This window comes from Phodopus roborovskii, unplaced genomic scaffold (assembly GCF_943737965.1).
Source record: "Phodopus roborovskii unplaced genomic scaffold, PHOROB, whole genome shotgun sequence".
In the NCBI taxonomy this organism is placed as follows: domain Eukaryota; kingdom Metazoa; phylum Chordata; class Mammalia; order Rodentia; family Cricetidae; genus Phodopus; species Phodopus roborovskii.
Genome location: NW_026126575.1, coordinates 5,958,658 through 5,985,599, shown reverse-complemented (window position 1 = coordinate 5,985,599; position 26,942 = coordinate 5,958,658). Strand labels below are relative to the sequence as shown.

General features: G+C 39.5%; 1 long non-coding RNA gene and 1 pseudogene across 1 annotated transcript in view; both read right to left on the bottom strand.

Moving 5' to 3' along the window:
- The window catches only part of LOC127235961 (uncharacterized), a 291,992-nt gene that overhangs the window by 49,108 nt on the left and 215,942 nt on the right, over nt 1-26,942 (bottom strand). Inside the window, exon 4 of the long non-coding RNA XR_007835748.1 lies at nt 17,059-17,255. This is a non-coding gene — a long non-coding RNA (uncharacterized LOC127235961). The remainder of the gene's footprint in view (nt 1-17,058; nt 17,256-26,942) is intronic.
- On the bottom strand, nt 19,423-19,536 carry LOC127236038 (uncharacterized; annotated as a pseudogene).

Here is a 26,942-nt window from a genome sequence, read left to right as displayed (position 1 = left end):
GATCACTTAATTGATGAGAGATGTCATTCTGTAAATATGTTTCTCTTATTGGTTAATGAATAAAACATTGTTGGCCAATAGGAAAGCAAGATAGGTGGGACTAGGAGACAAGGAGGAGAGAGGAAGGAGTAGGGAGGAGTTCCAAGATGGAGGACCTACATGGTAGAACACCAGCCCCTCTCTCCGGTAAGAAAAGACCACATGAAAGTACTTAGATTAATAGAAATGGGTTAATATTCAAGACAGATCTAGCCCATAAGAAACTAGTAACAAGCCAACAGCATTATATCAAATAGAGGGTCTCTGTGTATTATTTGGGGCTGGCATGGCAGCTGAATTCAGTCTGGCAGGGAAAAACCTGCTCATAACACTTAATAGTAATCTGTAATTTAAAAAAATATCTCAACAATATAAAGACATCTATTTCACAGCAGTAGCTTACATTTACTAAGCTATTCAAGTGCAAAATCATCTTCCCTAATTCTCAAAACAGTACAACTGTGAGGACAACTGTGAATGCCTCTGCTTTATATAGTGGCGAGGTCTTAGGAAAGTTTAGTGCCTTGTCTGGTGCCGTATAGCAATTAAGAGTTGAGCCAGGATTCAGCTTCCAGCACTTGTACATTAGAGGCCAAACGCAGCCACCATCCATCTCAGTATCTATAACTGTGTCTCTTCAGAGAAGTTCCCACATACCTGATTTACCTGTGCTGCACTCTGTGGGCACTTTTTCTGCTCATGAATGGGCATTACCCTTCTTATCACTCACCAACCACCTCCTCATGCTAGCCACAGATTTGCTCTGCTGTGGCCTCTGAGTAGCAAGAGTCCTTTCTCTCAAGGTATATTTTGCCCTCTTAAATTGTCTGAAGGTAGAGTTAAGGTCTCTGTACAATTTTTTAGTTCCATTGGTGATGTTTGCTGGGCCTCATATCTTATAAATAAATCCATCTGAAGGGCAATTGGCCCTTCTTTTGCTTTCCTACTCTGCCTTGGTCTGTTCATGCCTGACTCAGCTCGTTCATGGTCTCCTGCCGAATGTTCCCAGCAATGCTTTGGGCTTGTTCCCATGGCTTTAAAATTTTCTCTTGAGAAAGAAGAAAATCTGCTTGATCTGTGGCCTGGAATTAGAAGGAGGACAGAAGGAAATCTAAGAGCATGAAGAGGTGAAGCAACTAGACTTGGTTTACAGACAAGGAAGCCAGCATAATGAGTGCGTAAATCCATGCTGTGTCATGACCCAGGCCACTCCCCACTCTCAGATAGGACCTAGGGAAAAGCACGCTTTCTGAGAATAGACAGGAGATGAGACTTTTGCTTTGTTCTTGGCACCTTGTCGTCGTATTCATTTTTCCTTTTCTAAGACACAAAAGGCCATCATGATTTGGGAAGTTGGTGGCTTCCCAACTGGCTTGGTGGCAGCGAACTCTAGGACTTTTTACCAAACAGAATAGTGTCTGATGATCTCTGCTCCAGGAAATTACCAAGCAATCCTCATAAAGCAACACCAATCACACAGTGTGTGCAGGTAACTGTGCAGTGTTGTCATGGTAACCATGCAATGTTGTTCAAGAAGCTGTTAAGGGAACTAAGCAGGCAGAGTTGACACTGGAGAGAACAGACTTGATACTAAAGGAGAGCTGCAATAAGTCAGTACTAGCTCTCCAAAATAATGAAAGAAAAGGATTCTGCAGCCATTTAGGGAATTAAAGGGAAACTGCTCTGTTTGACTTGTAATGTCTGAAATACCATGTTTCAGAGTGTGTGTCGTAAGGACTAGTTGAGGATTTCTTTTAAGACTGAGTTTAGCTCTATTCCTTGTTAGCTGGAATTAGAGCCTTGTGTAATTGACTTAGTTTTGTATCCCTGGTTTTTCTATATTTGCCTGTCGCTTTTTTTTTGAATGATAAATTTTTATTAAGGTAGCTAGACAATATAAATTGATAAGTGATGGGGGCTGGAGAGATGGCTCTGTGGTTAAGAGCACTGTCTGCTCTTCCAGAGGACCCAGGTTCAATTCTCAGCACACAAATGGCAGCTCACAACTGTCTATAATTCCAGTTCCAGGAAACCTGACACCCATGGCAGAGCACCAGTGCACATAAAATCAAAATAAATAAATTTTAAAAAGAAAGAATGATCTGGGTATGAGAAAGAAAAACAATTTTAAAAATTAGTGAAAACATTATCAATAGAGAAATATCAGTTGGGCTAATAATAAAGCAGCTATGTATGATTTTATAATTAAATAGAATACTGAATTTAAAGTTAATTTCTCCTCTGCCTTTTATTTTCATACTGAGTAGGTTTATGGTTCTGTGTGACTGTGTCATAAGCTGTAGTGTATGTCTGCTTTGTTATTAACCAATGTTTGAATTAGGTTCTAGACTTGACTAGTAATTTCTTAATTTACTAACTTAAATAATATTTTATGTGTATGAGTTTTGGCCTGCAAGTATGTCTGTGTACATAGATGCCTGGTGCCTGCAGTGGCCGGAGAAAGGCATCAGATTCAATGGAATTAGGGTTACAGACACTTGTGAGCAGTTGAGTGAGTTTAAAGGATCAAACTCAGGTTCTCTGGAAGAGCAATATGTATTCCGAACTGCTGAGCTATCTCTCCAGAATTATTTGTGTAATTTTAATATAGGAATCACAAAAGCCAGACAGGTGGATCCCTGAATCTCGCTGGCTAGTCAGCCTAGTGGACTTGATGAGCTTCAAGTTCAGAGGAAAGCCCTGTGTCAAAATCTAAGGTAGAGAACAATTGAAGAAAACACCTGACATTGACCTCAGACCTCTTTGCGTACATACAGGCGCGCGCGCGCGCGCGCGCACACACACACACACACACACACACACACACTTAGGTGTGGTGATATCTTGTTTATACTCTAACAACTAAAGCTTGCCTGAAGATCAGAGGGTGAAGCTAGCCACTGGCTAACTACAGAGGTCTGGAGGACTGTACAGACAGACAGGAAGTGATATGGCTGGGCAGAGGAGACAGGAACTCAGTCTCTTTTCTGTTTGAGGATTTCATAGAGGTAGCAACTCTAGAGGCTGGCTGCTCTGCTTCCCTGATCTTTCAGCTTTCACCCCCTAATATCTGACTCTGGGTTTTTATTATCAAGACTAATTAGAACTTGTGTTACACACTTACTCTCACATGTACACATGCATACCTGAATACATGCATATACTACACACACAGATACACAAACTCTTCATTTGCAATAGTATATATAGTAATATAATACAATTATATTACTAGAAGCTAAAATAGGATAGTCTTTTTGGTTGTTTTTGTTGTGTCTTTGGGCAAATTGTTTAATGGTCTGAGGTTCAGTTTTGTCTTTAATTAGATAAACATATTTATTTTAGAAGATTGACCTAGCATCTTATTCAAATAATCCAATTCTTTTGAAAGTATCAGAGGGACTATTTAAGGAATTAATAATATCAGTTATTCTTTTCCTGCAAATAGCATATGATTTCAGTTCGTCTAGGAACAGTTGAAAACAGATTTCAAAATGACATGAAATTGACCACCCCTGTGACCTGCTTGAGAACTGTGTTTCCTATGCCTATCCAGCAAGCTCCTTTTCCTAGATAAAGACCTCAGAGTTTAAATAACTTTGTCTACTTGTATGACATCCCTGCCCATCCCACTTTTCAAGGTAGCAACCCTTGAAAGACATTTGCCACTTGAAGATGAGTCCTGAGAACTTCCTCCAAACACCAGATGAGTGCCTGTGAGAATCTTCTAACTCTACAAAACATCTACTTTTAGACATAGAAATGTCACATCCCTGGTTGGTCTGGGACCACTTCTGATATGAAGCATCAACACTGAATTGTCCCAGTACTGAGCCATAAGTACCATTCATCTGGCCTATAACCTGAAAAGTTGGAACAATAGGAAACAAAGATCCAAAAACCCACTGAACAAAAGGGAGATGAAATACCCCAAACCAAGAAATACTAATAACTGCCTAACTCCAGATGTCCAGGTCCCATTGCAAAAACACAAACAAATAATGAAGACAATTTGTCTCCTCCAAAACTTTGTACTCCCACAGTAATGTTTCCTGAGAAAAGCAATTTAGATGTTGTGTAAGACAAAGATTTCAAAATAGCAATAATAAATATTATCAAGGAACTCAAAGAAGATAAAAAATACATTCTGAAATGGAGACTGGAAACACAAGGAATTGAATGAAATAACGAAAATAATTCATGATATAAACATAGAACTTAATTGAGATAAAATTTCTGAAATAAAGCCAAGTAGAAATAAAACAAAATGAAAGACAGATTCAGGAGGTCAATTAAAAAAAAGGGGCAAAGTTTTAACAATAGATTGAATAATGGAAGAGACTATCACGACTTTTAAAATTATAATTATTGCTATTTTATTGGTGTTTTGTCTGCATGTATGTCTGTGTGAGGGTGTCATATCCTGGAGTTACAGACAATTGTGAGCTGTCATGTGGGTGATGGGAATTAATTCTAGGTTCTCTGGAAGAGCTGCCAGTGCTCTTAACTGCTGAGCCATCTCTCCAGAATCAGTGTTATCAGGTTTTAAAAACAATGTAGAGAAATTGAATCACTCAGGTAAAAGTTAAATCTGACAACAAATAAATAAAACAGTTATGAACAGAGTGTACAGGAACTCTGGGACACACACACACACAAAATCCTAAATCTGTGAATTGTAGGTAGATAAAAGGAAAAGAGATCCAAGTAAACAGCACAGAAAATAGTTTCAACAATAATAGGGGGAGGAAATCTCTAATCTAAGGATAGAAATGTATCAAGGTGCATGAGGCATGTAGAACAACAAATAGAGGATCAGGAAAGAATCTCATGTAATCATCAAAGCCTAAACACTACATATATAGAACAAAGAAAGGATACTGAAAGCTTCAAGAAAGAGTAAACCATGTATAAAGGTCCATCAGAATAACACTGAGTTTTCAAAAGAGACTAGAAAGCCCTCCAAGGGCTTGCACTGATGTTCTACCATTATGAAAGACCACTGATTTCTATACACAAAACTAACAGTCATAAAAGATGGACTGGAGAGATGGCTCGGCCATTAAAGGCTAGGCTCACAACCAAAAATAAAAGAAGGACAAAGGAAATCTTTCCATGATAAAAACAGATTTAAGGAATTTATGACCACTAAGCCAGGTTTACAGAGGATACTAAAAGAAATATTTCAGTGTGAAGAGGTTAAAAGTTTCCAGCACCTACAGGGTGGCTCTATAACTCCAGCTTCTGCTGCCTTCTTCAGCATTTCAAGGACATTTCAAGGTAGGCCTCTCTCTCTCTCTCTCTCTCTCTCTCTCTCTCTCTCTCTCTCTCTCTCTCTCTCTCTCTCTCTCTCTCTCACACACACACACACACACACACACACACACACACCGAGATCTTATGGGAGTATTTCATAGTTGAAGTACCTTCCTCTCAGATGACTTCAGCTTGTTTCAAACTTACATAAAACTATCCAGCACATCAGCTGTCTTCTTTAATTGCCCCCTGCCTTAGTTTTTTATCTAGAGTGTCTCATTAAAATTATAGTTCATCAGTCCCACTAGACTGGCTAGCCAGTGAGCTCCAGGAATTTACCTGTCTCCACCCTACCCTCCCTGGTTGGGAGTGTTCAGATACACATAAAATAAAATAAATATTTTAAGAAAGAATTTGCACAGTAAATTAAGTATAAAATAGATTAAAAAACAGCAAAATAACAGGAACTAATATGCATTATTCAATATTAATTCTCAATATTAACAGTATTGCTGGGTGGTGCTGATACATGCTTTTAATCCCAGTGTTCAGGAGGCAAAGGCAGGTGAATCTCTGTGAGTTCAAGGCCAGCCAGGTCAACAATTGAGTTTCAAGACAGGTTTCAAAACAAAACAGAAAAACCCTGTCTCAAAAAAAACAAAAACAAAAAAACAGTATAATTTCCTCCCAGTAAAAAGACACAAACTATCCGGTTGATTAAAAAACAGGTTCAATCTTTTTGTTGCCTCAAAGAAACACATCTTACCATCAAAGATTGTCACCCTGTTAGGGGAAGGCATATCATGAAACTAAGAAACAACTAAATGCAGCTATTCCAATATCCACCAAAATATACTTCAAACAACTAGTCAAAGACATGAGAAGGGTCACTTTATACTCATTAAAGACAAACCCACCTACAGGATGTTACAATCCTAAACATATATGCTCCAAACACAGGTGTACCTAGTTTCATAAAAGAAATACTATTAAATCTAAAACCACAGATTAAACACAACATATTGTTAGTGGGCAACCTCACTACTTTATTCTCATCAATGAAAAGGCCATCTGGAAAAAACTAAGCAGAGAAACTCTGGAGTTAAATTAAATCATAAATCAAATAGATCTAACAGATATCTACAGAAAATTCCACCCAGGCACAAAAGAATACAAGATATTTTCAGCAGCTCATGGAACTTTCTCCAAAATCAACCACATATTAGGATATAAATCAAGCCTTAACAAATATAGGAAAATTGAAATCACATCCTGCATTCTGTCTGAACACAATGGAATAAAGCTGGATATCAACAACAATAGAAACTACAAAGAGTACACAAACTCATGGAAACTAAGCAACATACTACCAAAAGTTACTAGGGTAATGAAAGAAATCAAGAAGGAGGTTCAAATTTCCTATAATTTAATGAAATATACAAATATGCCTATTATATATTTTATATATAAGTATATATTCCAACATATAAATGTAAATAAATTTCATCAAGTAACTGACTTAGATAATAAAAGCTTTTAGATACTGCATTAAAAAAAAAACTGGTTACTAAAAGATGGAAAGACTCATGGATTTATAGAATATTGTGAAAATGACCATTCTACCAAAAACAATCTATAGATTCAATGCAATTCTTATCAAAATTCCAATGCATATCTTCACAGAATTGACAACTAATCCTAAATTTCAAATGGAAACACAAAATAGCAAAGGTAGCCAAAACAATCCTTAACAAATAATTTTTGGAGATATTACCACCTCAGATATCAAGTTGTACTTCAGAGATGTAGTAGTAAAAACAAGAAGATACAGGCTTTAAAAAAAAAAAAAAAACTTGTTATCAATAGAATAAAATTGAGGACCCACATAGAAGGCCAAACTCCTGAAGCCACCTGGTTTTTGACAAAGAAACCAATAGTATTCAATGGAGAAAAGACATTACCTTCAGCAAATGGTGCTGGTCAAACTGAATAGCTCTGTGTAGATGAACAACACCAGGTCTTGATCTCTCATTCTGCACAAAACTCAACTCCAAATGGGTCAAAGACCTTGTGGTGGTTTGAATAGGCATGGCCCATAGACTTAGATGTTAAAATGCTTGGCCCATAGGAAGTGGCCCATTAGGAGGTTTAGCATTGCTGGAGTAGGTGTGGCTTTATTGGAAGAAGTGTATCACTGTGGAGGTGGGCTTTGAGGTCTCACATACTAGCACCATGTCTGCCTACACACTGCTGACATGTTCCCACTGTGATCATAATGGACTAAACCTCTAAAACTGTAAGCCAGCCCCAGTGAAATGTTTTCCTTTATAAGAGTTGCCATGGTCGTGGTGTCTCCTTATAGCAACAGAAACCCTAAGACAGAACTCAATATAATGCCTGATACCCTGATTCTGATATAGAGAATATCTTCAACCATGGGCACAGGAAAGGACTTTTAGAGAGGGACCCAGATACACAGGCATTAAGACCAACAATTAATAAATGGGACCTTATGAAAGTGAAAAAGCTTCTGTTCAAGCAAGCACACCATCATGTGAGTGAAGAGACAGCCTACAGAATGAGAAACAATCCCAGCATAGAGAGGAAAGTTGGGTATGGAGTCCCAACCTAGCCAAGGAGCTGCTGGGAGGCCTATCAGTATGGTCTTTGGTAGGTTGACCACACACCCAAGACAGCACAAATTTGACTTGATGGGTTTTTCAAAAATTCAGGGTGAAAAGTTAGAGGGGTATAGATCTTGAAGGAACTGGGGAAGAAGGGTAAATATGATCAAAATATAATGTATGAAATTCTCAATTAATTAGTATTTATAAAAATGAAAAAATTACATCAAATGACCATAGTACCATGTCTTGTGGCTTAAGTATCTGTCAGTAAGATGCTCTAGAACAGTGATTTTCAACCTTTCTAAAGCTGTGACCCATAATAAAGTTCCTCCTGTTATGATGACCCCAACCATAAAATTATTTCCATTGCTACTACATAACTGTGATTTTGCTACTACTGTGAATCATAATGTAATTATCTGATATTTCTGATGGTCTTAGGTGAACCCTGGGAAAGGGTCATTTGACACCCACAAAGGGGTTGTGACCCATAGATTGAGAACCACTGCTCTAGGGTCATTTCTAACTAACTACCCAAGAATAGGCTATCATATAAAATATGGGAAGCTCAATTCATTTTAATTTTTAGTTTTAGATATATAGTCAGTGGAACATATTTGTAATAATTTTAATGTGTCTTAAATTCAAGCCTTATTTCTGTGGCTTACATGTGTCCCCCAAAAATTCATGTATTGGAAACTCAGCCCCAAATTCATCTGTTAATAATATTTGAAGATGAGGTGTTTGGGAAGTCATTAGGATACAATCAGATCAATAATGATGACATTAATTGTTTCATAGGAAGAGAAAGGGTTGTCAAGATGGTTATGTGGGTACAGAGACCTGTGGTGAAGTCTGATGAGTGATCTGGATTTAAGCCGTGGGACCCAGGTCATGGAAGGGGAGAACCAACACCCTCCAGTTATCTTATGACCTCCACACACTCACTGGGGCACATCCTTCCCTAAATAAACAATTGTAATTAAAAGAAATTAAAGAGAGACCTGAGCTGGCGCTGCCTCATCATCGGAGCTAGTACACTTGTTCTGCCTCTTCAGGAGATACCCTACCCTGAAGGTAGGGTAGGTATCATGAAGCAAGCATTGACATTGACATTGAGACGATACAAGCACTATGTAAGCTTACCAGGTTCCAGGATGCGGAGCCACTATAAACTGACATTCTTAGACATCACCTGGATCCAGGTTTTTTTTAGAACAACTCAAAATGGACTAACCCTGAGTAGTTGAGATTTGTGACATTACTGAGTAGGAGAAGTGATTAAAACTATGACTCTTATCGGAGTATTGATAGTATGGGGCCCATAGTCTAGCATCATAATGGTATTGAAATCCATCATATTTGTAAGAACACCCAAATACTTTCAAGCATATTGTCCCCTTTGCTCTTCTCCCCAGCTCCTGGGCAGGCAGGGTTGGCATTTTTGTACCACTGGCAGTGGGAGGAATTATGAATTCAGAATGAAGATGCAACTTTGTCCAAGTCACCTTGCACAATAAGGAGTTCCAAAGTCCATGTTTACTTTCTGACCTGTGGCGTTTAGTTTCTGACCTGTGGCGCTTCCTTTCTTGTAGGTATATTCTTGCTTTAGAACCTTCTGTCAGGATCTGATTTAATTTTTATTAAATAAAGATCAGCATTCACATCCAAAGACAACTGGAATGTTCTTTGTTATAAAAATTCCCTCCATGTTGCATTTTTCATCCCTATTTATCCATAAGATAATAAAAGCAAATAATTCACAAATCCTGGGGAGAGATCAGAAAAACTAATCTTGCTGCTATTTTTGTGCTATAAGCACAGTGAGCAAGTGAGGTAATTGGTAGCAAATGTTCTGTGGCCTGCACTATTTCACCATGCTAACCATAAAGCAAAGGGTGCTTCACTTCAGAAGTCTTAAGACTCACAACTAACATTTCCCCACAGCAATTTAAATTTTCAGTAGAACTTCAGTCACTTGGAAGTCAACTGAGTCCATTGCCTCCGTGTGCTGTGTGTCTCCCTCTGGATTATCACTACTACATGATTCACCCATCTTTGAATTGCTTTCGACTTAGAAAAAGAAGAAGAAGAAAAGAAAAAAAAAGATGTTTATGGAAAATACTGTGTTTGGAGACCTTAAATGGAAAGAGCTTTGAAAGATCAGGCAGACATCCAAGCTGACCTCAGGCCAAAACCTCTATGAAAGCTGAAGGTCTCCATCCCACTGGTACAGGGCACTGTGGGAGGGAAGGATGATGGGTGGAGACATGAGGGTTTCTGTTCTGGAATACCTACTCTTGGGGAAGAAGGTGGGAGGCAGGGAGATTAGGAAAAGACAGCAGCCTTGTGCTTCTGCACAAGGGCTACAGGCTCAGCGCCTACAGTACATGAAGGTTAGCAAGGAAGAAAAGACATTCAATGTGTGGATTAAGACCATTACTCATTCAAAACAAAACAAAACAAAACAAAAATAATAATAATATGCAGAGAGAAATGGTTCCTTTTGAGTGGCTGGTGAATGATATGATTCCACTTGTAAACAACAGATTTCCAGACCAGAGCAGTCTAAGTGCACACAAGGGAAAGGAACACAATAGAAGCGACCGTTAGCTCCAGCTAGGGCTAGACTTGGGTCTTTAAAGGACCTCTGCACCCCTCACTTCCTACTCCTAGAAAACTGGCATCTCTTCCCTTCTCTGATCTTCAGATTTACAGATGCTGTCTTCCAGAGCCCAGGAGATGAGAGCATCTTTCAGTAACTTCAACAGAAGCCCCATGCAAAAGATTTGTTCATGGGGCTTTGAGATCCCCTTGCCCCACACCTAGGGTAGAGTCAGCTCCATGCAGTCCAGGTAGATCAAGGTATTACAGAAAAAGCCAGAGAATCAGCATCCTAAAGAAAGGGATACAGATCAAGCAAACCATAACTCTGAACTCTGACTTTTACCTGCTTTTTGCTAGGCTGATATGTTTAGAATGACTTGTAGCAATCTTACATCATATATTATAATTTATCACAATCCAATGATAAGCTTTTAAGGTTTTATTTTGAAGGGTATCCTATGCTTTAATGCCTACAGCTGCCTTCTAAGTAGATGGTTGACAGCTCACAACATCAACACTGGTTACTCTGGCCACATTTGGTGTTGCTGTAGACAACTACCCCAAAAATAAAAATAGCACATTCAGGCCCTATTGATGCTCACCTGTGTAGATGAGGAATCAGACAGCACTTTGGCTATGCTCCCAGCTCCTCACATACTTCCTATGAGAAATGTGTGGGAGCCTATTAACTTATGAGACAAAGAAAGCAGAATACCCTGTGTCTGCATAGTCAATTAGCTGCTGTCAAGCCAAAGGAGCCAATGAGAAATTCACTTCGTTTTCTGTGTTCCTGAAGTTCCCAATTTGAATGTATCTTCTGACACCGATTTCAATGTGCCTGAAATTATTAGGTAGTCAAATATGTCTTTCCTTTTCAAGGGGTCATTGTAACTGGCACTTGGGACCTGTGAATTACTCCTTCCTAGGAAACATATAGCAGGTGTGCAATAGCTATAGGAACAGAATTGAAATTGGTCCAGGCCCCCATGTAATGCTTCCATGGAGGATAGACACCTCTGTTATGATTTCAGGCCAAGGGCAAGGCCCTTCCTCTCTGTTCCTGAACCTGACCTTGCTAGATACTGTGGAACCAACATTCTTTGCCATCCATGGATAATACATTCTTAAAATAGATCCATCATAGCCATTTCCATGGTACAAAGCAGTATGTTTATTATAGCTGTGTAATGGGAATCCTGACTCTAGGTACAGACAGCCCATGGAGTGTTTGCATTGCCTGGGTTAAAGCTATACATCAGAAGTGTCTCTAAAGAGACACTGAGCCCAGCTCATTCCAACAAGACAAGGTCATATCAAGGATATGTCCTGTTTCCTTTTGGAACTGGGACTGGAGAGCCTTTGAAGGGAAGATTGACATGCAGTTTGTAAGGACTGGTTTCAATTTGTGAGATGTCTTGAGATATTGGGAAGAAATGTCAAAAAACAAGATGAGCCCTCCTGGCCTATTCTTCCAGGAACACTTCAGGGAACTTCTTTCTGGAGGTGCTCAGAAGTTCAAGCTCATGGAGTAGTATGAGTGTGATTTGCTGGTTTGGGAAGCTGCTTCCTTACAAAACAAGACATTTGAGAAAGAATATATTAAATGTCCACCTCTGTTAAAGAAGGGGATCGTGGTGTTGGAGCACACTTGTCATCAACCCCAGTTCTGGGGAATGGAACTCCTGGATTCTTTGTACTCCCTGGCCAGCCAGCCTAGATAGTAAAAGACTGTATGAAAAATATAAATGGCACCAGAGGAGTGACATCTAAGGCTGGCCTCTACACACACTCACACACACAGAGCCATATATGCAGACATACATACATACACACACCACACACACTGGCAGCTTCTGACTGCAGCCTTCCTTGCCTAACTTTCTCTAATCATAGACTGCTTTTTGTCTTGATATTTCACAACCCATTTTCTGTTCCTGAACTATTCCAGTTGTGTTCTCATTATGGGAGTCTTTGTACTCATCCCCCCCCCCCACACACACACACACACTTGTTCCATCCTATCAAGGTGGGGTCAGCTAATAGTTTTCTTCCTCCAGGATGTCATTCTGGATCACTCTGCCTGACTTCATTCTCCTCCCTCCTCATTGTCCTTTCTAAGGTCTTTGTTATGCTTACCTCTCTACAGTTGTTTTTCTCTACAGTGATGATATTATTGGACTTTAGCAGAACGTAGTTTTGCAAAGAAAGGGTCCTCATACATAGCCTTTATGCCTATGTCAAGTTACATCCTGTGCTAATCCTTCCCAGGGGCTCAGGTAGGATACCCCTCTCTGCCCATGGCTGACAACCGATGGCTACTGTTTCACAGACAGGCAAAGTTAGAGCCTGACTACATCTGTAGTTTTGAAGCCTCTTTCGTGTGGCAGCACCGTACATGCTGTGATTGTCCAAGGCTGTTCCCGCTGAGCCTGAAGTTTATTTGCTTGGTATTTGGTGGCATTTATGGGAATTCCTTTTGGAGTTTTACCAGCTATAGAATAATGTTGTCTCTGTGTGTCAAGCTAAATCAGAGCTTTTTAGAATTCAGAAGACTGATCACATGCATTGGGCACATTCTGTTCTTCAATTTTTGTTTCTCAAATACTACTTCTACCAAGCCTTACTGTGATCCCAATCTGAAATAGAAAAAAGGTGAAGGACAGAAGCTTCACAGATTATTGTATCACTTTCCCATCAACACTGTCAGTGCTCCTGCACAATGACTTGAAGGCACCATGGCAAGCACCTGCTGTGACCATTATCACTGAGGTAATGCTCTCAGTGTTGTGCTAGGTATCCTGGAAAGACCATAGAGTTTGTTCCATTCCCCAGGAGAGGCTGCCCATTTACTATGGCTGCTAAGCAATAGTGGGTAAATAACCAGCTACTTGCTCCACGACATCTGTGAAGCACATTTATCAACACAGTCCCAAGTACTGGGTGTCCAAAGATTTAAATCAGCTCCTTTAAGCAACTTGAGTTGGTTTCTATTTCAGGCCTAGCTTCCCGTCTCCCCTGCTAATACTTCTTATATGTTCACCTTCTAAACAAAACTGCTTATTTTAAATCCTTATCTCAAGATTTGCTTTTGGTGCTGCTAATCTAAGACAGCATTCTACAGCTAAACATGTAAGTAAATTTAGATAGATGTGCAATGGCCAACCCCATCTCCCCCTGAAGCCCTCCCTTCCATGACCTTTGGCTTCTCTAATGGGCTAATAAGCATTGTAAAATTCCAAGGCAGGGCTTGTGGCAGCATTTCCTTTATCTGTGGAATTTGAAGGGATATTACCCTTTCTAAAGGAAGTTATGTGTAATTCATGTACCTTAGAACACACACTTTAGCAGTCTCTTATCTCAGCCAATGAAATTCACAAGTATGCATCTGGAATTAAGAACTCGGCAGACTGAGGCAAGAGGGTCATGAGTTCAAGGCTAATAATGAGACATTATCAAGACAACAACAATAATAGTAATAATGACCACTTACCCCATTCCTGCCACATTCTTGATTTGTCCTACCACACATTCTTTATTTGGTGGTAGTTCCCTGAACTTGGAGTTTCATATTGTTGCAATCGAAAGTCAGTTACATCTCTTCCACAGAAGTCTGCATATTCACTTGGGCAGACTAAAGCGGCTAGTTCAAAAGTCACAAGATGGAAGAATCTTCCAGAGTACCCTTTTCCCAAGCAAATCTCATACTGAAGTTGAACAGCTACTTTTGTCCCTTGTTCATTGTCACTTTGAACACCACAGGGTTGGAAATGAGCTGATAGGAGTTGGCATATTGATGGTAAGAGGATAGGATGGTATAGCACTCACAAGTCAGCCCTTCACAGCACAGAATGTGAGACCTATTGATGCAGGGCCTGGTGTAGCCTCAGCTGAGGACAAGAAGGCAAATGTGGAACTGAGTTGTGAAAATAACCCACCTCCATTCTGATTATGGAGTTTGTTTTGTCAAGAGAGTGCATGTCAGGAGCACTAGTCTTGAAGCAGGAACATTTAAGGGGTGATGTGAAGAGCAAGAAGGAGTGACGTTGGTAGGGAGCCTCAAGCCCAAGAGTAGGAAGAAACAAGACTTTAGGGGACCAGTTTCCAATGTCTGGAGATGACAATGATGCAATGGTGAAGATGAGTATGGACCAGATCAAGTTCCTTTACTGATTTCAGCTTGCCACTTGATCCTGCTCTGTGGAAGGCCTGTAAGGAGGCCTTTGCTTGTGAGGAGGTTTGTAAGGAGGATTTTAAATTAACATTTGTAAAGGACTTAATGACTATCCTGCTATGAAGCAAGCTCTCAGTAAATGCTATCACATTAATTTACACATTGCTCACACTTCAGGGAGAATCAAGACTCAAAGTTGGGTCTTTCCTATCAGCAATACTGATGTATGTTCCAGATTGACTCTACTCACTGTCTTTCATAAGATTCTGTGAATTAGTAAGTGGCCCCTGTAAAAAATGATTTTGAAAATATTTAGAAATTAAACATGCAAGAAAAGTGGTTTTAGTAAGAAAATGTATTCTTTAGACTGTTATTGTTATGATTTTATTTTTTGAAATAGGTAGAATAGATTCTTTCTAAAAGAAATATGGTACAATGTTGTTGCTACATAACAGAACTAACTCTGGGTGACTTAGTGTCATATTTATAACTCTTCCTCTCAGAAAGTGAAAAACCTGCTAAAGTCCTGGGTGTTCCTCCTGGCCCAATACTTAGGAGTTACTCATTTCCCTGATTCTGGAAAAGAAAACCATGTGTAGGACTCACCTCCTACCAGGAATTGACTTAAAAGACTATGAATCAAGCTTGAGAAAGAGTCTGGCCACTGTTGACACTCCTGTTTAAAGAGGAAGGGGTACTTCCTGCTTTTAAAGGAACTCAATATGAAGTATAGGAGTGGCTCACTTCCGGTCCTGGCAAGCATCTCACTGCTCAGAGCTACTGTGGATTCATTGGCTATCAGCAGCTGCATGTGTGTACAAGCGCACAAGGGCACTCACAAGCAGGTGCACCCATGCTTGTGTACACACACACACACACACACACACACACACACACAGAGCTTCATTTCTTGACTTTGTCTGAAAAACTTAAGGCATTTTCTTGCATATGTTAGATCCAGATCTCAGCTTGAGTAACACCTTGAAATTACTAGAGAAATCATTTTGACCCAGAGAGAAAGCATACACACTGAGGTCCTTTATTCCCCTTTGTAAGGTGGTAGCCACAAACATACCACCAGGCTGTGGGGTCAAGCCCACCAAAAGTATGCTCAGGCTACATGAAGAACAAAATAGTTACACAAGGCCTTCAGGGTCTAAACATTCCTCTTCAAGCATCCACCTCCCCACTCCGTGTGTGGGGTGTGCCCATCTTACCTGAGTGTTCCAGGATTGCAGATATATGTTGCTATGTCCTGCTTTATATGGATTCTGGAGATCTGAACTCAGATCCTTATCTTTACATGCAAGTGTTGTGCCCACTAATCAGTATCTTGAGCCCCACTCATCTGTCTCTTTGGAGCTTTGTTTTGTTTTTCTGTTCAGATACACCATCAGATCACAGTGTGTCTCCAACTGACAAATTCCATGAGCTGGAAAGTGTTTGGTGATGAAACTGCTGTGGTATTGAGTCACATGCCACATGGGGAACTTTTATGTGGATTGTGATATTCCCGCCAGAAAGAAAAAGACTAAAAGAAAGGAGGGAAGGAAGGAAGAAAGAAAAGAAAAGAAAGAAAGAAAGAAAGAAAGAAAGATTTTCTTTTTTTTTTTTTTTTTTTTTTTTTTGTCAGATTCACTCCCTTTCTCTTGAGAAAACCTGCAGCTTGGGGTGCCCAGCCTTTGACTCCTAACACATCTCAGGGGACAATCATTTATTACATGTCTACTATGTTTCATATATTGCAAAGACACTCTCAGAGAGGAGAGAGAAATTAACCATTTCTCCAGCACACAGACTCTTGGCAAACATTTCTGAGGTAAATCAGGATTTATTTGAAGATGGAGGATGTGGGCTCCAGATGGCACTTGTGTGAGTATAAACTTTCGAGTAAAACATGACTGACCTCAGAGTGCAAGGAGCACGTTTTTGCAAATTATTAGACCATCTGTCATTTGAGGACATTTGAATAATGCCTTCCATAGGAAATTGAAGGAAATTATATGCCTGTTTTTGAAGGTCGCATTTCTGAAAGAATATACTCACAAGGCATTTCATTGATTTCAGAGGGCGGGCCCTCAGGGTATCTAAAAGGTGTGCTGAAATTCTAAGAACCTCATGATTCCCCTCAACGGCCATGATCAATCACTGCATTAAAACAATAAATAAATAGATGAATAGTTCCATGTGTTGGTGTAGAAGGATATTTACAATGGTCGGCTTAGCGCCTGGAACTCTTATGTTTCCAGACTTGCTGATGTTCTGTCTGGAAGGATCTGAGGCCATCTTGTGAGAGATAAAAGATATATTCTGTGGACTTTAAAATTAGCAGTCATGCCTCTTATGGCCTGAATTTACATTCCAAAGCATCATCTTCCCTGTGTTCATCCTGTGATAGCTCCTTCTTCATTTCCTTCCCAGGTGATTCTTCTTGACTGTGCAAGAGTCTCTTAGGCAAACCTCATTTGCCCAGGCAGATGTCACTTGACTCTCTAGATGGCAGTCCCACAGTGCTCATGTAAGCATGTATCTGTCTCTCTGCTCGGCTGTGAGTACTTTTAGGGGTTAGTGTTCATTGTCTATGTACCTCACTGACACACAGGATAGAGCCTGGAGCAGCTATGATGGGACAAACTGGAAAATGGACATTTGTCTAAGACACTAATGCTGTTTTCATTTGTGTGTGTAGTACACACACACACACACACACACACACACACACACACTGGAAGTACAATGAAATATACTTGAAAATGTTTTGAAGTAAAATTCAAACATCAACTGGCATAGTTCTCACATATTTATATTGGGAAGTGGTATAGTAATATTCATGTAGGTATACTATGATATTATAACTATTTTATAAATATATTATATTTATTTTATGAATCTTTTTCTTTTAAGATTTTTATCTATTCATTATTATGAGTGGCAGCATATATATTGCTAAGCATGAATATGGAGGTCACAGGACACTTTTCAATTACACTTTCTCCTTTCAGGACCCAAACTAAGGTTCTTAGGCTCCAAGGCTCTTTACCCACTCAGTTATTTTACCAGGCTCCTATGTGACTTTTTTATGAACAGCTAAGCTAGTGGTTCAAAGTGTAGTTTTATGGGTTAGAATAATTGGGTTGGGTCCTGTGACCTTATACAAATAACATGTGCTGTCTCTGAATTTCAACACCATTACTGTAAACTGGGGACATGGTCATCACAGGAAATTGTTATTTTGGTTAAATCAGTATAAGTGAACTGCCTGCCTTAGCACATGGGACAGAATCAGTGCTCAATAAATATTAGCTATTTTCATTATCAAGCAATAATCTGTGGCGGCACTTGGGGAGTCAAATAGGTTTCAATAAAAGTACCTAGCTTTGTTCAATTCAACAAACCTCACTGGTGTTCATTGTGTTGTGTAGTATGCTGTGTGCAGGATGCTTAACTTAAAAGGATGGATGGTCTTCTCATTGAAGTCTCAAAATATATCATTGAAAACCCAAACAGAAGCAAATCATTAAAATATGGTATCTATGGGCTATTTATGGTCATTAACAAGGTATTGTGACAGATATGTCAAACAGGTATTTTGTTAATTATGGTTGAGACTGCTGTTTTGGAGTGCTGTTGTGAAGAGATCTGTGATAATTAATAATTTTTTTCTAGATATAAAAGTCAGGAAACTTAAGGGTTCTAGTACCATGCACAGATCTATTGAGAAACAAATATTAAGAAAGACAACCAAAAAGAATAGACATTCACACTTTATGGTAGTTCATATTCTTGGGGTGAATAAAGAATGATAAAGAAAGGCCTGATAAAGTTAATTTGATCAGTGAGTCATCATGGATTGGACAGGTTCAAACTAGAAGTGGCTCAGAAGTTCCTAGAAGAGAATGTAAACTGAGTATTTTGCAGGACAAGCACAGAAGTAAAACATAGAAAATCTTTGGTTATAGTCATACAGTTGTTGTAATTGGTCTACCTCATTGGAAAGTCCCTAGTTATATAATTGTGAGTTTGTTTGTTGCTTCTGACTCATTGAGCCTAAGTTCTGTTTTTCTTATAAGCATTTATAAGGCATAGACCAAGTTAAGTTATACTTATTCTTGTGTAAGTAATCAAGGTTGTGGCCAAGAGTGTAGCTCCATGGTAGAGCTCATGCTTAGCATGTTCAAAGCCTTAGGTTCAATCCAACAAAAACAACAATAGAGCCAACAACATAATTCAGCAAGTTAGAGCCTAGCATGCTTGGTCTACTCAGAGTCTTCGGGCCTTATTTACCTTTGAATTTTCTTTAATAAAGATCATATCAAAAGCGATCCTGGGTCTGTTTCACTGCTTATTTGTTTGTTTGAGCCAGCTAACTAGAGCTACATAGGATCTGTTACATTGTCCTTACTCATCTTGAAGTCATGGGGATCAAGAAAAATGTCCAGCCTCTCCTGCCTTCTGAATAACTGGAGATATAGAAGTGTGTCATCATGCTCTTCTACAGGTTTGAATTGTCCCTTGTTGCCTTTTTTTTTTTTTTTTTTTTTTTTTTTTTTGTATAAGTTACTAAGCATTTGTGAACCTCATTGGTCACCAAGGTAACACAGAGATGCTTATTCTGTGGATTACATGCAAATACTTGGCAATGGACTTGGCTCTCAAAAGGTGCTTAATTATTTTAATCATTGCTAGAATGATCAAGGACTTCCTAAACCCACTTTGGAATTATGATGTTGCCATTTTATTTTCTGTTCACTCAAATCAAAGACTCAACCCCATTAGATATTAAACTGATAAGAACAGATAATACATTTGATTTTAGCAAAAATGCCAAGAAGCAATTCAACCCTGTTTGAGATTCAGGGAAATGGCTCAATTTTTATCTCATCAAAAACACAGCTCCCTTTTTTGTCATTGTCCTCAGTTGCCTCCTAGAAATTGAGTCATTATTGCTGAAGACAACACACATGTTTGATGGAGGACTTATAATCACAAGAGGAACCATATAAGCTGCCAAGGGAGAAATGTCTTACCCAGCTGTGATACTCACAAAGCTTTATGACCAGAATGACAAGATATCCCAAAAGGAAAGTAAGTGGCATTTATATCACAGGGTAGCAACAGTCATTTAATTGGATGTACGGACTGCTCAATAGGATGGAATTCATGCCTAGTCCTGTAGATGTAGCCACTCCCCTTGCCTGGCGAGGCTATGAACCCTAAAGGAGAATCACTAATGCGGTTAAATAAGGATCAGGATAAACAAATAGGCCGAACAGATGTTTATTCAGGGAGAAATAACTTACAACCTAGACAGATGAACACCAGGAAATTCAACCCAATCCTCTCCTGTCCGAGTCACGCCAGCAAAAGAGCTTTTCCTGGCTCTCCCTCCGACCTCCTTCCTCAGGTCACCTCCGCCCATCGCTCCACCCCCAATGGGCGTGGTCAGTGCCACAGAAGGACTATCTCACTACAAACCACTACTGCTACTTCTTAAAGCACTATAAATGATAATTCCATTCTAAATACTTATACCCAGAGATTAATGTAGCATCAAAGAAATACAGCAAGCAGAAACCTTTACAACCAGTCAAAATCCAGAGAAGAATTGACCATGGGGAACCTAACCCCATTTGATATATTGACATCAGAATTTCTGCACTTAAATCTCATAGAACATCTCAGAAGAACAGGCAGAAGGATTGATTATAGGAGTGAGGAGACCAAAGAATGTAGAAGACAGGGAATCTGCACCCAGGAAATCTCAGCAATGTTGTTGTCTTAACAAGACCTGAACAATGATGACACCAACTGATAAGCAAACACGGATGGGGGAAATCTCACAAAAGCCTACCTTTAGAAGAGCTACAGGCTCCTACTGAGAGTAGGAGAAAGTCTCCTCCAGGAAAGAGCCCCGATTATCCAATTCCAAGTGGTCAGCCCTAATCACATATATATGAGCAACACTTAAATGAGCTGATCAGACTGTATGTCTGAATATGTGTGTGAATGTATACACATGTGTGTAATGATAATAATTAAAGAATATGAAGCTATGGATTTGAGGAGGAATGGGGGGGGGGGCATTGCCTTGTTCCTAACAAGCTTTCTGCTGCATGACCATTCCTCTTAAATGTGATAGGCAAAAGAACCAATTTATGTGTTTGGCATACTGTTAGAAGTATGTTAGAAGTAATCTGTTAAAAATAATTTATTTTCTGTATCATGCAAATAGCCTTGTGTTACATAGCTGTACAAATGGCTCTCAACTTAGCATGGTCTGACTAACTCCTTTCAGCTTTATGATTGTGTCAAAGCTGTGCTCACTCAGTAGAAGCTTCACTCTGAGTTTCTCATTTGGATAACTTAGAGGACTGTAGCTCTTTTCTGTGATTTTAGGCAATGACAGTGAGTCATTGCTCCCAGGCAGTCCCATGATATAATTGAGATTTTGGATATTGTGTTTTTTGTTTCCCATAATTTCTGAAAGATGACCATCTGCATGTATATGAGCTATTTAATACTTTATTATAAAATGGGTTTTGTGTTAGGTGATGTTGGCAAATGGAAGTAGGTAGAACACCACTCTTTTCTCTTTTAAGAGTCTAATCAGTGATGTTCAATAACTCAGAAGTATCAAAAGCATTTTCACCATATAGAATGTTCAGCTTCTGATGGGCTTACTGGAGGGTGTAATCCCAGTATAAATCATGAGTATCTATCTTTCACACATAGACCCTGGGCCCACACTACATTCTTGATTCTAGCAAGGCTTGAGATGGTTAAATCTTGGACACTTGAACATAATTCTTTAACATTCTTTGATTGCCTTCTAAAAGTTATAGATGATGTCTGAGGAGATAGGTCAGTCTGTTAAGTGCTTACCACTCAAGACTGAAGACCTGAGTTTAATTCCCGCCCAGGTGTGGTGATACATGGTGCTTGCAAACCTGATACTAAGGAAGTAGGAATAAGCAGATCCTTGGGGATTCCTGACAAAGAGCCTGTCTCGCTTAGCAGGTTCTAAGCCAAAGAGAGACCCTATCTCAACAAGCCAGGCGGTGACTCCTGAAGAACACCTAAGATTGTCTGATTCCTGTCCTCCACACATATATGCATACACATATTCACCTTGAACCCCCTCCCCCACACACACACATACTTACATACATCACAAATTATAGACCATGAAGTCAGGGTTACATTCAATTCAAAGACTCAAAACTCAGTGCTCCTGATTCTAAATCCCATGCCCCATGCTATATACTCCAAAAGATGCATGTGTAGTTTTAATTTTATAAAATCAAAAATTCTTAAACTTTGTTTTAAGTTCTCAGCAATGTGCTTGTCTAGCTCTTGCAACATTTGTTCAGTTTATTCAGATTTTCATACCTGAAGTTTGATTGACCCAGAGCACACCTAGGATGACTTACAAATTCTGAACCTGTTAGTGTCTAGCAAAATGCTGCTGACACATAGTCACCTTTTAAGTCATGGCTATAAAAACGAATGATCAGCTGATTGAAATCACTCAGTGTGGCACATCCGACTATGCAAATATCCACTTTATCAGTGCCAGTAGCTCTTACAGTTAGATGTTTTTAATCATTAAATTATTTCACAACCATTTTGGGAATTTAGTTCATCTTAATAAGGACATTATCAGCTCTTAAGTCATGACTAGCACTGTAATAATCTAGATGTGTATATCATTTCCCTTTTGGTAAAGTAGACAATAGGAACTTAATTAGGAAATTAGTTTATCCACTGCCAATAGATATATTTTTTTTTCTGTAATACCCCTTCACTTAATTTCAAAGCTTTTGTCTGCCATAAAAGGAAACATGGGGCCATTGTGTAATCCTCAGAGATTCTACACAAATACAGTCCTCAATTGCCTTGTCAAGTTATAAAACCAAAAACTCAGCTGAAAGTAGATCTGTCACAAGATCCAGCTATACCATTCTTGAGTATATACCCCCAAACCAAAGGACTTACATCTTGATACGAGGTATCTGTTCATTCATGTTCATTGCTGCTCTATTAATAATAAACAGACATTGGAAATAGATTAGATTTTTATTAAATGATGACTGGCTAATGAAAATGTGGTACATTTACACAATAGAGTATTATTTAATTGTTAATAAAAATGAAACTGCAACATTAAAGAAAATCAATAAGTTAAAAAAAAACACTTTAGGGTTTGTTCTTTTAAATTTACTGTTATTACTCTGTGTCTGTGTGTGTATGGTTTGTGTATGTTAGTGGAAATGTGCCATGAATCATGTGTGGAAGTTATGGGCCAACTTTCAGGAGTCAATTCTCTCCCTCTACTATGAGGGTTTAGGGACAGAACTTGGCCACAGGGTTTCATAGCAAATGCTTTTACTGGCTGAGCAACCTCATTGGTCCTTAATGCTTATTCTTTTCAGAACTCAACAATATATGTGTTTGTATAGATCTCTCTGCATCTATCCAATTCTTCCATATAATTAGAAAACATATAGACAATGTACACTATCTAACTAAACACATATGTGATCAAGTCTATAACATAAATTAATAGTCATTTTAAACTCTCTCTCTTTCTACTCATGCACACACACATGCATGTGTCTGCACATAAATATGCTCATATGTGAACACGCACATACATGCACACATACACATACACATGCCTTGTATACACACACAATCAGTTATTTTTCTTACCTGATGTTTTTGTTTCAGGACAAACATTAGAATCACTCTATGCCTATTGTTAATATGAAAAATGGTTCTTTTCCATTCAAAGACTGTGAATATAATGGGTATTTGGCATGGTTTGGGAATCAATCCTATCTGAAGTTTCTATCTAGACCATTTGCAGATAACCAGGTGTCACAGAGATGCTCTGAAAATCTCCTCTGTGGAATCTGGCCCTAGCAAAGATAAAGTAAGCACACTCCATCTGGGTTCTCCCACTCAATGAAACTGAAAACCCCAAAGACAGGCAACATGCAGAAGAAGCAACAGACTATGAATGATCTAGACATGGACTTTCCTGGGCCCACAATCTGGGCCCAGTAGCTACATGAGTCCTGAACTGGTACACGATGCACAGAGGGAGCCACCCCAGCAGAAGCTGTCTGTAGTCTGAGTTACAAGAAGGAGGGAGCTCTAAGAGACAGAGAAAATAATGGGATGTGTTATGAGTTCTTTTCCTTCCTTTCCCATTATGGTCTAGAATCCCAGACAGGGGCAAGCACAGTAGAGTCATGCAGAATGTAGAGAATCTGTTGGCTGAGCAAAGCAAGTCAGCTCTGGAGAGACGAGAAAGGGAAGGTTATGGGGACGTTCTTTTTATTCCTGTGTTTTCTGGTTGCTCTGGCAGCAGCTCTAGCTGTGAGAAGAGGGAAGACTGAAATCTTTGTTTTCTAGTAAAAGGACCAGGACATTGTAGTGTCCTCCATCAGTCAAAAAATATCCAGTATGATAATATGTTTTATGCAGTCCATTGTATCTAAAACATTTCAACCACAAAATATTAGTTAATGTATCGATTTACACATTATATAGTATATTTAATTTCATGAATATATCTTATATATATTTATGTGCATACATATGCATGCACATATATATGTGTCTGTATGTCTGTGTGTGTACTAAGGCCTCTGATACTCTAGTTCTATGTGACTTTTAAGCACACAGAATGTGGCAAGTCAAAATTGAGATGTGCTCTCAGGATAAAAGAAATATTAGATTTCAAAATGCAATTTGAAATACATTCTTCCAAGTCAGTGCCACTGACTACCTTTGTCTTTAGTCAGACCACTAGAAGAAGTACAATGAGTTCTAATCACATTGCAATATTGTGCGGCACAGAAGTCAGCATTTCACTATAAGATCTTTGGGGAGACATTGATGTAGGCTAGGGCCTGGGGGACAGTGCACTAAGTGCCATGGATCCTTGAGAACAGAGTACAGTTGGAATATTAGTCATGGGGGTGAGGCTGCTTTCCCACTGAGCAGGTAGGAGCTGGCATGGGAAATCCTAGAACAGTGGTTCTCAACCTGTGGGTTAAGACACCCACAGGGGGCCTCATATCAGATGTCCTGAATATCATATATCTACATTACAATTCATAAAAATAAAAATTACAGTATGAAATTGCAAGGAAAATAATTTATGGTTAGGGGCCAGCACATGAAAAACTCTAGTAGAGGGTGGCAGCATTAGGAAAGTTGAGAACCATTGCCCTAGAGGGAGGAAAGATTCCTTCCTAAAACTTCTAGCTACAAGGCTGCCAATGTCTGCAACTCCCAATAAACAGGCTGAGACAGGCTGAGAGGTCCCTATGGGGCTGACACTGCTGTCAAGCGGTCTTGCTCTTTAAAGCCAGGAGCCAGCTAACAGATAAAGTCTGCAGAGTTAGTAGGTGAACCCCCACAGCTAAGGAGCGTCTATTCATTAGCATAACACAAAGCCTGATAGATAAAAATCTAGTCTAGGGTTGTCAAGCTCCAATTTACTGACCTTTTTTTCCCTCTAAGAAACAGTTGGAGGAAAAGCTGTTTTAGGTCTCCCCACCCCCAATTATGCTGTAATGAGTGTTAAAAATAATAAACCTAGCTTGTATTTATTTAACAGCTTATAATGTTACTTGGGGGCTCTCTAATTTACATTTCTGGGGAACACTAGTCTGTAAATATTAATAATTTCCTTTTCCAGTAGGGGAAGCAAAACAAAGAGCAATATTAGTAGTCACACAGTAGTCACACAGCTGCAGGGTCTGCTCAGAATAGGGTAGGCCAGTTCCTAACAACCAGACCTAGTGGGCTGGTCTCTCAGCTATTGCAGTCTTTGGTAACCTCAGCAACCCCCAAACAACCTAGCAGAAATAAGGATGCTTGCTGTTTCCAGCCTGCCAGAATTAAGTACCTGTTTTGCCACTGAGATCTGTGCATATGTCACATCCCAGGGTATACTTTGAGTAGGGTATGCTACTTTAGGAAGGTGAGCAAGGAAACCTGCTCCTGCTGGCCTTTGGGTGAATGGAGTCTTATTCTATCACTATGGAAGTTTCTTTTGCCCAGGGCAGAGGCCAGATTTTGCTAAATCACAATTCAAATGCCTGGAGACTCCACCCTGAGGAACAGAATGCCCACACACTCTCAGTTTCTTCTGCTCAGCCTCCATGGCTTTGGGAGCCTGGAACTGGTCTATTCACCTCATAAGGTTTGTGGACTGCAAGGTACAAAACCGCCACTCACCCAACATTGTTTTCAATAGATACTAATTTTCATCTCCATTTGCTTCTACCCCCATGCCATAGCAATTATCAAATTATATCTGTCTTTTAAATCAAGCCCCTGGGAAGTAAAACAGTAAGTGAAACTCTCTAGAAGCCGAGTAGGAAGGAGGCATTGCCACTAAGTGTGTCTGAAGAGGAAGAGCCTGCAATCACTAGGAGCCAAGGAAACCGAAGTGTGGGAATGGATTCCAAGCGTGAGGGTGCTCCCAAGGCTTCCTGAAGGACTCGAATGAGAACTATTGAACCCCGTGTTTTCCAAACTATACATCATGACCATTGGGTCAGGAAATCATTTTTATATTTTTTAATCACAAAGCTTAATTGAATAGGCTATATATTACTGTTTCACAGCATTTTCTAATGAAGCTATAACCTGAGAATTGAAAATACATTTTTTTTCCCCTGATTCCTGAGAGGTTGCTGCTTTTTCATCTAAATTCACCACACTCTGTTGACAATGATCTTTTCTAATTCTGGTAACTCGGGAGCTAGAGTACAATCCTTTCATCCCAAAAGGTACCTTTCACCTTTCTCCTGTCTATTCTTACAGTGAGCAAATCATGGCAGAGTATTTTGTTAATGAAGATAAGAGCTAACACATGTATCCCCTCAATTCTAGGAAATGTATGCAAATGATCCACATTGCCTTCTAAACTGATAACTGCCCCTACAAGGCAAAGTGTCCCCTCTCTGCACCCATATGGGTCAGGCTTGATGTCATTACTCATAGTCACTTTCTAGGAAGTTGGTTAGGATGAAATTTGAACCCTCTCCGGCTTTTGCACATGTGGTGTGTGTGTGAGTGTGTGTGTGTGTGTGTGTGTGTGTGTGTGTGTGTGTGCGCGCGCGTGCGCGCGCACGCGCTTGTGGTGTCTGCGTGTAGAGGGGTGTTGTGTGCGTGTGTGTGATGTGTGATACATGTGTGGTGTGTGCATATGGCTTGTA